Source organism: Pinus tabuliformis, chromosome X (assembly GCF_031772625.1).
Source record: "Pinus tabuliformis cultivar Carrire ecotype Pingquan chromosome X, CPIR1, whole genome shotgun sequence".
Taxonomy (NCBI): domain Eukaryota; kingdom Viridiplantae; phylum Streptophyta; class Pinopsida; order Pinales; family Pinaceae; genus Pinus; species Pinus tabuliformis.
In genome coordinates, this window is record NC_142308.1 from 1,329,696,932 (window position 1) to 1,329,709,002 (window position 12,071).

Genomic DNA, 12,071 nt, shown 5'->3' on the forward strand with positions numbered 1-12,071 from the left:
ATGGGATCTAGTAAATGGGAAATCTTAAGATGCTCCCAATATGGGAGCTCATAAAAGACATATTTCCTTTTCATCCCAATGGGTAATTTATCAACATAGGTGTCAAATAATTTTGGATCATCAAACATAGGATCCCCATTTGAATCGAACATTTTTTCAAACTCCTTCTCCTTCTCTCCCTCATATGCTCTAAGCTATTCAATGGTGTCATTATTGGAGGCCTTTGGGTTCTCTCTAGTTTACCACTGAACGTGGATGTTTCTCTTCTGTAAGGTTGTTCCTTTGGGAGGAATACCCTGAAGCAGTCATACAATGGATTTTGTAGGTGGTTAGACCACATAACCTTCAGAGAAGGTCCACAACATTTACATCCATGATACCCTTTTGTTACAAGGCCTACAAAATTATTTTATACAGGGTAACACATTAGAGACCATGAAGATCAAAACAATTTCAGCGAATTAAATTAATATGTGAAACACAATTGCTATGTATATAAACAATTCAATAAAAATTTAATTTACCTGAGTAAAATCCTAAGCCTGGATAATCATGTATGGTGTAAGCACATATGCCATACAATGTAAAAATACTCTCAGTTGCAATGGATCTTGATAAATTGTACACATGTATCCCTCCCCATAATTCCTTCAATTCGTCTACCAAATGTAGTAAGTAAACATCCATATTATTCATTTGTCTTCTACCAGGGACTATGAGAGCCAACATAATATGTTCATTCTTCATGAAAAACCATGATGGGATATTCTTATTGATGATCACTACTACAAAACAAAAAAAATAGTTGGTGTTTTTGAGGGAATATGGGTTGATTCCATTCATGGCTATGATGAGTTTTAGACTTCATACTTCATCCTTGAATTTTCCAAGCCATGTATCCTCTATATGCTTCATGGCTATTGAATATTTCGGAATTCACATAACTCCTGACTCACTTCTATGTTAGGCATGCCATCCCTACAACATAACTAATTATTTGCAACAAAAGAGCCTTTGAATCCTTGGGATTATAGGCATGTTCCTCAATATATTATGTGGACAACCGGGTGATTTACCCATTTTTTATTTACAGTGCCTGTCATGCCTACATTTTAGGCATATCTCTTTTTCTACATATTCTTCTCTATATAGAATACAATCATTTGGACATGCATGGTATGATATGTACTCAACACTCAACATTTTCAAAAAACTAGTTTTCCTATTTGCAACTACCCAACAAGACATTATCACTCAGAAGAACCTTATCTTTGAATAACCTATAATTGGTGGGGAATATAGTTGCACATTGTCTATATTTAACGTTCATAAAATTGACCATTTTTAATGTTGATTGTGTGAAAATACTAATCAAAATATAAGGGAATTAATCAATCATGTAGGTGAACTATCTCAATATTGCCAAGAAACATGCATTCAACATGCCAAAAAATCCTTTCAAATTGTACAACAACATTGTTGTCCCCAGCTGAGTAAACTTTGAATTGCTATTAGGTCCAAAGAGAGGGGTGGTGGAAGCAGATTTTAGGCTTTTCAATAAGGTACCAGTGATATGAGCATCATCCCCTAGCTCATCATTCTAGAATGCATCTAATAACATTTCCTCGATGGAAGTTGTATCCCATAAGTAATCAACCATACCAACATCTATTTGATTGCCTCCATTTCCAACTTGTGATGAAGAAGTATTATTGTTGTAGTCATTCCTAAATGGTGAATAGGTGGTCGATTCAACCATTCTTTGTATGCATCCTCTCTGCGTCTTACACTTAATGCATCCTTCTCTCAATTTGATGTTGTAGTGGGGTGCATCCAATGATGGTAGGTGGGTCACCCATCATCACTAGAATCCTAATTTCAAAAAATATTGAATGTTATTAGAACAATATCAATGATATTAGTAAGCACGCCAATGCAACTGGTTTGTTGAAATTAAATTATACCAAACAATTATTAGCATTAGTGATCAAGGATTGTGGTTGGAAGATGCCATGTTTCAATTGACAAGGTGAAGAGCCTGTCCATTTTCATCTACCAACTACTTGCCATATGCTACTCCTGATAAGAGATTTTTATGATTTTGAAATGGAGGAATATTTTATGCATCTAAACTCAATTCTGAATCAGGATCCTGCAAATTTGGATACATTTTTATTCAAATTGACATGGATTAAAAAAAAAAAATCAATTAGATAATTGAAATATAAATAAAATCTAAATGTATTAGAGATGGAAAGGGAGAACTACACGAAGGACATTGATCAACAATGTGGAACGAGATGGAATTTGAAGAATTGGGCATTAGATATTACTGATATTTTCTCCCTACATTTCAGAAAAATCAGAAATAAAATGTTGTGTACATATCTAAAATTAATTTTGAAAATCATATAACCACAATTTGAATTTCAATATAGTTTTCGAATTATTTGTTAATAATAAGGCAAATTTAAGTGGAAAATGTATACTATGAACAATTGTAATTCATGTAGATGTGTCCTAAAGGATAATTTGAGATGAATATGTTATTTTGAATGAAAATAAAATTTCAGATAGCATTTAAACCCTATTGATGCACTTATTAGGACGAATCACACCGATGCATTTAAATCATAACAACATTGGGGCATTCAAATAATACACCCACCAATTCCCAACAATCTGAAAATATAAAATATGTTATCATATTTGTTCTTTTGTATAAAACCACATCAATGTGTTTAAATAAAAACAACATTGGTACACACCTATTTCCAGGATTATGAAAATAAAAATTAATTCTACCATATCAGTGCTCTTATAAGAATTACAGCACCGATGCATTTAAATACTAGCCGCACCATTGTGTTAAAAAATTAACCACACTATTTTAGGATTTCAATTTTTTTTTAAGTAATTTTATCATGTCGGCGCATTGAAAAAATTTGGCACACTAGAAATTTTGGTGTGGTTTACTTGTAAACACACCTGTGCTCTTTACTATCGAATGCACCGATGTTTGGATTAAGTGAATATATATATATATATATATATATATATATATATATATATATATATATATATATATATATATATATATATATATATATATATATATATATATATATATATATATATATATATATATATATATATAATCCTGAGTTTTTTTCTTATTTTTAAAATGAAAAGTGATCAACAAATGATTTTTTGAAATCTAATTTCATAAAGTCTTTTAAATAGTAAAAAATTATTCATTGTTTCATTATTTTTCCCAAAATTTCAAAGGATTGATTTGCAAGAGAGACATACTAGGAGTATTGTGCAGCAGCAAAATAATTTTGAGCCGCATAACTATTTAGAAGATCATAAGTTGAAAGGAATGGTGATTCACTCAAAACTCTCCATAGTAAAATTTTTAAATTTTATTGTTGATTTCACTAATAAATATTTTTACAATTTTTGTTAGGGTTTAATTAAAAAATAGATCATTTGTAGGAGAGACATATTAGGAGCATTTTGGAGTAGCAAAATATTTTGGAACCACAGAAAGATCATAATTTGAAAGGTATGGTGATTCACTTAAAGCCTTGCATAACAGAAATTTTAAAGTTTTTGTTAATTTATTTTACAATTTTCATTATATTTATTCAAAATTTAGAAAAAAATAAAAATTAAAAATTAAAAATTAAAAACCCTATATAATAAAAAAATTATTATTTATTTTACTAGTAAAAGTTTTTACGATCTCTATTCCTATTTATATTTAATTAAAATTTAGGAAAAAAAATAAGATAAAAACAAAAAAAACAATACTTATTTTAAACCCTTGCTTCTTGCTTATGTGACTGTAAAATTTCACCTTCGGGTTTAACTCCCTCTACCACTCCACAATTAGGATTTTTCATTTTAGGCCTTTTAGATTTAATGGGTTTGTGTATTTACTATATATAGGGCATTTGACATGTAAAGTACGTGATCACTTATTAAATTAGATCCAAACCTTGTCGGCCCTTTTCATTTTTTTCAAAACAATGTATGTTTTGTGTTGCACTAATGTAATACTATGCACTAGTGCACACTGTGTAATACAACGCACCAGTGTATTATAACCTTGTAGGCTATATCTAGTCTATTTATGGGTGCTCTTGGTGTATTATAACACACTGGCGCACCTTTTCCAAATAACACCATTAAGTCATTATGGTGATTTTATTGTTACAAGTCACACAGTCATAATTTAAAATTATTTAAAAAAAATACTTTTCATTGTTAGTGCTAAGCAATTAAATGCCCAATGTGCTTAATGGCTTAAAGACACCAAGGTGTTGATTCAAATAAACGCACAATTATTTGATTTATGTATAAAATATATTTAATGGCTTCTTTATTGAATGGTACAGGTTGTATAATTTTAAAAAATATCTAAAAAGTTGTCAAATAACAACAATATTGATTGACACAGTGATAAAAAATCGAAAAAGCAGAGAAGACAAGTTCTTTGTAAATTCTTTACAAAATTAATATGTTTGAACTATATGTACTTTTAACTAATATGTATTGGTTAGTGTGTTTCATGCAGAGCCACAAAATGAAGAAGGTCGATAATATTATTTCTAATCTAAGTGCAGAAGAGTGTAAAAGCCTGATAGGAAAATTGCAGAAGGTTAAATCAAGTGAATGAAAAATTACTATTCAATATGAGTTTTTAATTTTATTTTGAATTTTAATTAATAATATACTTAAGAATATTAGATAGCATGTTTCAAACAATATTAATTCATATATGTTTAATGTTCTACATGGAGAAATAATGAACGAAAATATCAATGTCGTTCTAAGAAAAGAAAAACTATAGAACATGTAAATGATGATGAATTAGTCCTTAGCTCATCTAGAGCGGTGTTGGAGGTTAATCAAAGGGGGGATTTTTTTTACAAAACTATGAGGGATATAGTGGAATGAACATATAGACATACTTTCCACTTACAATACAAAAATCAATTCATCGATTCTAAGAACCAAATCATATCTAAACTACAAGAAGCATTTCCCAAACAATGGTCAATGAGACATGTCAAACTTGCATTATTAAAATCATACAACAACAGAAAAGAATCATTCAAAAGGTAATATTCCTAATTAAAATGATTTTCTAGAGTTATATGTACGTATTACTACAAACCATTCATTTATTAATATTAGTTTTGTTATATTTAGTTTTCATATATCACTATAAAAATAGTTTATTACCTTTTTAAGGAATACTATGAAAATACAAAAGGATCAATGAGTTGATATGTGAAACATGCCAGTTGAAATATCCAAAAAAGTGTACAAGGAGATGGTCAAAGAAATGGACATAATTGCATCACAAGAGGAGCCATCTCAATAACAATTTGCTTCAAATGTATGTAATCATGATTGAATTTGTACATATAAAAAAAATAATTTAACATCAAATATTAATTTTCAAGTATTTTCTTCTAGAAAAGAAAACAAAATGGAACTCATTCAACACATAAAACAGAACGACAAGGAATAAAAGGGTTGATATAAAATTTTGTGAGTAATTGTTAATATTCCCTTATAACAATTGAAGGTTTCATTTTTTTATATTTTAAGCTATTTTACAACAACCATTCTTTAATGTCTTCAAATAGGTGTTAACATAAAAGGATGAGCCATCAAAAGAATTGATTGACATTGGGTTAAATATGGGTTGTGAGTATATGATGGCATATCAAAAATTGATTGTGGAATTTGTAAGTCTCTATGTTGTTTTACTTGTCGAGGTTTATAATTAATAAAACAAATAAATCCTTTATATTAACTCTATGATTTATAATGGGGTTTAAAACAAGCAGGAAACAAAGTATGGAACTATGCCAACATAAGACTTATTGCAAAAAGGCATGCGACTTGGCTTTGAAATCATGTGTAAAATTTATGAGTCACTTCTTTCTATGGTACATTACTATTAGATTTACATTGATGTATATTATTTATTTCAATTTTTATTATTCTCCGCAATGTAGATACACTCATTACACTTTAATTTTATGTTTGAAGATGGAACAAGATCAACAAGATGAAAACAATCGATGTAATAAAAAAAAAATCTCATCCAAATAACCCAAGTCATGGAAGTAACTCGAGCACTGACAATAGTTCCAGTGAAGAATGATGATCTATTTAAATATCAATGCAACTTGTTGTATTTTTTGAAATAATTGTATGTGAAAATAAGACATTTTGTTTAATAGAAGGGACAGATTGTCCCAATTGAAAGACAAGGGGTTACCAATAACAATCCCATTTTGTATGAAAAAGAGCCTCTTATTGATATATAATAAAATACATTTTAATTTATTCTATTGTCTTATATAATGTCACTATGAAATGTTACACCACTAATTAAATATATGGATGATTAACTATTATAATGAAGAGATGTGAAATATAATAATATAACAAATTAATTGAAACATCATATAAAAATTCACTAATCAAATTTTAATTTATATGAATATTGTTATAAGATAAATGTTGATTTTTTAGTGAATAACTGAATTTAAAAATCACAATAATTGCACTATCATAGGCCGATGTATCCAAAAAAGAGAAAATCTCATACAAAAAACCAGTGCTTTTATAACATAAGCATGCATCGATGCGTTGTGTTATATAAAAGAACTATTACACCATATTTTTTGCGTGACAAGTTCTTTTTCGGAGAACAACAGCACCGGGCCATTTAGTTCTTAAACCACCAATATTGTTTGCAATTAACACCCCAGTGCATTGTAATTCTTAAAGAACCATTGCTTTCATAGAACTAACGGCATAGTGCTAAAAAATATTATTGCTAACCCTGGTGCATTATTAAAATTAACAACACTAGTTATTTTATATGCTCAGCGCACCAATGTGTTTATACAAATCATATGCATCGGCACTGTTTGTTTAAATAAAAGCACCAGGTCTGCTAAAAAAAATTTCCTACCTCAATGTCGTTCCTTAAAAGAACACCCCAGATCATTCTTTGATATATATGCACTAGGGCAGTATACATTTCAGGTACCAATTTTTTTTTCATTCAACGCCTTCGTGCTTTTAGTTGTGTATCTAGGCCCAGTGCTTTTATATATGTACTGCACTGGTGCTACTTGTTCCATAAAGCACATCACTAGAAAACACCCACTAAAACCTCTAACAATCCATATTTTTTCATTTTTGATGAAACTACGTTATAGTATCCGCCAAAACATCCACCACTGCAAACAAATGTTTTAGCAGATGTTTTTTGACAATTTTTGTGAATTTTATAACACAAAAAACCTTCGTTATAACCTCCACTAGAAGGTATTTTCCTTGTAGTGAATGATTACTCCAAAAGATGAGAATGTGAAGAATTGGTACAATTCATTAAGGAAGACTCACCCAAGAGATGAGGCAAGCACATCTATTGTTCCACAAATGCCAGATGTACAGATATAAGAGGAACCACAAGTGGAAACTACACAATCTAGCACACTAGTTCCCAGGGAAAAGGTAAAGCATGACCCAACAACAAAGAGTAGTAGAAATGGAAAGTTTATCCATTAAATAAAGGTTCTATTGAATCTAAACTTGCAAATATGCAGCAAGAAGAAGAGGATAAGAGGAAGTAGGATGAACTGCTCAGAAAGAAACAAGAGGAAGAAGAAGAAAGAAGGAGAAAAGAAGAGTAACAACAAAGGTATTCCATGAGGAGGAAGCAACACAAAGGTTGGAAGAAGAAAAAATTACTCAAGAAGTAGAAGAAGGATTGCAGGAAGATGATGTCATCCAACCCATGGATGATGAAACAAGTTCTCTAACAGGACCTCCTCTTACAGGAAGCCATCTCCAATTTTATGAGATGGGAATCATGCCTTCACTAGTAGATAGACACATGGATGTGTGTAATGTTATAATTGATCAACTGAAGAAAATGATCATGCAAGAAAGACGAATATTCTTCCCCAATGATCTCCAAAATCAAGTATTTGTATCCATGGAGAAGGTGATAATTACAAACATTAAGAGGAGTCCCTAGGAAATTATGGTAGCTCATTTTTCTTTTGCTATAGCAACACAGGATAATTAGAATACCTCTTGAATGAAAATGCACAGTTAAGGAAAAAGTTGGTTGCAATAAAGAAACAACTGGAACATCTCACTACAAAAAATCAATGATTATCTTCTAGAAATCTCAACAAAGAAGAATGGAAGTCATCTATACAAGAAGAATTGTGGTTGTTGGAGGACATCGTGACATAATTATATTATGAAATGATACTCCTACATGAGGTAGTGGCAACTCTAGTTAGTATACACAATAAAGAGTAAGAAGTTTTGAAGCTCCTAAAGGTGGGAAATAGAGCTATTGATCAAATCCAAGTGTTGGGACAGGATCCCCTGGGGCTAAATTTTGTAAACATTTTGTAATATTGTAAAGTCTTTGAATTTTGAGGAGCACAGCGTGTAGGTTGATAGGAGTCAAAAGGGCTTTAGGAAGGTCAAAAACCCTTAGTTTTCTAAGAGTAAATTGTTTTGTGACCTTCCCATGGTTCGCGAACCATGGTATTGTAATGAAGTATCATATAAAAAAGAATCATAAGGAGAGAGTGAAGAGCATAGATAGGTAAGTTTTGGGTTTGTATTGTCTATTTTGTACTTGGGCGAAGGTGAAGTCTCCTGCAGTTCTGTGCGTAGAGACCTTTGTAAGTCTGCAGCTAAGTGCGCGGGCCCCTATAGCTATGTGCTCAGGGTTGAATGAGTTTGTAATAGAAGATTTAAGCATAACAAAGGTTGTTCTAAAGAATTATGTGTGTATATGTGTATCTTTTCTTATCTCTGAATTTACTATATGTTTTGATTTGTTCAATTAAATTAACCATGAAAAGTACTTAATAGATGTGCGAAAGGAGTATATCTATTTATTTACATGATGTTATGAATGTTTAGAACAATCTGCAAAGAGTTTGATTCGGTTATCTGTTAATTACTGTAATTTCCGGGTTTTAAGGGTTAGTGTTCAAAAAGGTCGGGATAAAGACCTAAGAGTAATAGAAACACATCACATAGTCCTTTGGATGTAGAAACCTAGTTCTAGCATCCCCCAATACTGCCTCGGGTGAGATTGCAGCCTACACTATGCGGGTTTTTGCCAAAAGGGCTAGTAGTGTAGGGTTTTGTTGGTTAGCGCAACTAACTTTGAATCTGGGTCCAAGCCCCTTCAAGCCAACAAATGGTTTTGTTGTTAGGACTTGAACTCGGGTCTCTCAGGTGAGAGCCGAGTAGCCTAACCAACACTGGGAATGGGCTCCCAACTATCTAGATTTTTTGTAACAGTTGGTCAAAAAGGATCAAATTGTTGCTGAAGTAGACAGAGTTTAGTCGAGACTCCATAGTCATAATTACATTTATCTTGGATAAGATTCAACTAACAGTATTGTTGCTTATAATCAACTGCACAATGGTTTGGAGTCTATAGCAAAGAAACATGGGATGCCATCAATGGGATCACTTGGAGAGATAAGAAGCAGAGAAATCATCTTATAGCAAGTGAAGCAGTACATTGAGCAGATCAAACAAGGATCAAAGTAGGAAGGAATGGAAGTTACTAAAGACATTATTCTTGTAACACCCTCCTCCCACATCTACCCAAGCAACTGGCAAGACAGGGTAAACATGCAACAAGAGGCCACTATGATATGATTTGACCTCCTAAGTCATGTTAAGGAAGTGGAACTGATGGAAACATACCATACAGGCATTAATCATCAACTACGTGACCCTCAAGAACTAATCCAATACTTTAGACAACTTGTCGTGGGTTCCCATTAAGATTTTGGACAATTCAAGGCTTAGTCGCTCCCATGCTATAAGCATGAGTGCGACCAACAACCCAAAGTTGCTCTCATGGGCTTGCCTGCCAGTGACTAGAGACCAAAACTATTATTGATATGCCAACGACTCTGGGATTTGAGACACTTTTTGAGGCCCAGAGCCCAGGTCAATGCCTAGAATTGAACCATCTCTTTGGATCAGTAAAATAACATGGAAATGACAATACTAAATAAAATACTTGGTCAAGACCTTGACTAGACCCCTACTAGCCATGACCTACATTTCGTCAAACATATTGCAAATGTGAAATCTACAGGCGTAATTAACAGTTCTGAGAATAGGGGTCTCATACTTAGCTGAGAATCGCTAAGAAGCATTGATGCCTCAACGCATCAATTTCCATTCCATTCATTAGGTCATAGATACATTGATCATTCAATTACAAGTAAAAACATGATGAGAGCCACACATGGCTATTGTCATAAAATAAATACATAACTAGCATAATATCAACAAAAATACTCACAAAGTACAACCATATAGACCACATATAATCCATCAAAATTATTATATAAATAAAAGGAGAAATACCCTTTCATTAATGATGCAAATCCCAAACCTGGGATGGGACTTTTCCACCTGAGTATAGAATGGTTGAGCCAATTTTCTCTTCAGTCATTCATCCCCATGCCATATTCCAAGCATAAATGTGGGATCTCATAGAACACATCAATAAAAACCATCTAGGGATTCTAGAGGCCATCCACTTCAACCCATCAAATAGTGATTCCACCTCACAGTCGGAAATCACAAAACCATCATCAGATTGGTCTCTATCCAAGCCTTCTAGGTCTCCAAAGCGTTTGTCCAACCAAGGCTCTAGGACTAGTAACTCAACTCAAAAATTTTACCGGGCTCCAGAGTGTTTGTCCAAACAAGGCTCCAGGACTAGTAAGTCAACCCACCAAAGGCTCCAGATCATTTGTCCAATCAAGGTTCCAGGGCTAGTAACTCAACCCAAGTTTTTCTAGGGCTCCATAGTGTTTGTCCAACCAAGGCTCCAGGACTGGTAACTCAACCCAAGCTAAGGAAACATGAGAACCAACCAAAAACATAACAATGAAAATAAAACCATAATCACCATGGCTATCTAGGAAATGGAAAGGCTAGGCAATCCACTGTCAAGCCAAGCAATCCTCCATGCCAATGATAGATCACAACCAAGAAATCACATGAATGTGTCATGCATGCCAAAACAAGTGAAGGAAACATACATGCAACTCGGTACCTATAAGCCAATCTGATGTAGTTGTTGATCCCAATGCCCTCTTGTGCTTTCCTGCTCTTCCTTTTTCTTCTTACTCAAAAAATCCAAGTATGCCACACCCTCCAAGAGTGTTCCAAGAAAACTCTAAGTCTCCAAGAGTATGAGAGAGAGAGAGAGAGTAATGAAAGAGCTCCAAAACTGAACTGAAAAAATGTTACCAACTGATCCTATAAAGCCTTTTTATGAATGAGGCCTCTATTTTCTTCATTTTCCATTATTTTCCTTCAATTTCCTCCTCACATGCAACCTGTGACCTTTCACCTCCCTTTTCTACTAATTTCCATTATTTTCATAAATAAATGTGCCAAAATGCCATTTTTCCTTTCCAAATCCTTATCCATTTCCTTTTCCAATTTCCTTAGCTATAACCAATGACAAGTGATCCCCCTCATTAGGATTATGCCCAAGATTAAGCTTGGAATAAGTGTCCCATCGACCGTGGCTATTATTTTTAACTTTTATTACATGGAATTTTCACCAAGGCTATTAGAGAACCCTCCCACTTGGGGGACACCATCCTCGATGTTCAATCACAGATATACCTCAGCAACTTTCTGAGAGAATACATATTTCTCATGGATCTTTATAATACATCTCGGTGTAGCATTTACAATGAAATATTTGCTTAAAAAAACATCATGAAAACATCATAACATATCACATAGTGGAGCTTTATAACACAACTCATTACGGTATTTACAATGATCATCCTGCTGAGTACCAACCCACATGAAATCATAACATCATGATAGCATACTGAAATAATAGCATAGTAACATAACAACATAATCATAATGACATAACACCCATACTACATAGTGAATCTTTATAACATAGCTCATGGCAGTATTAACATCCATATACATGT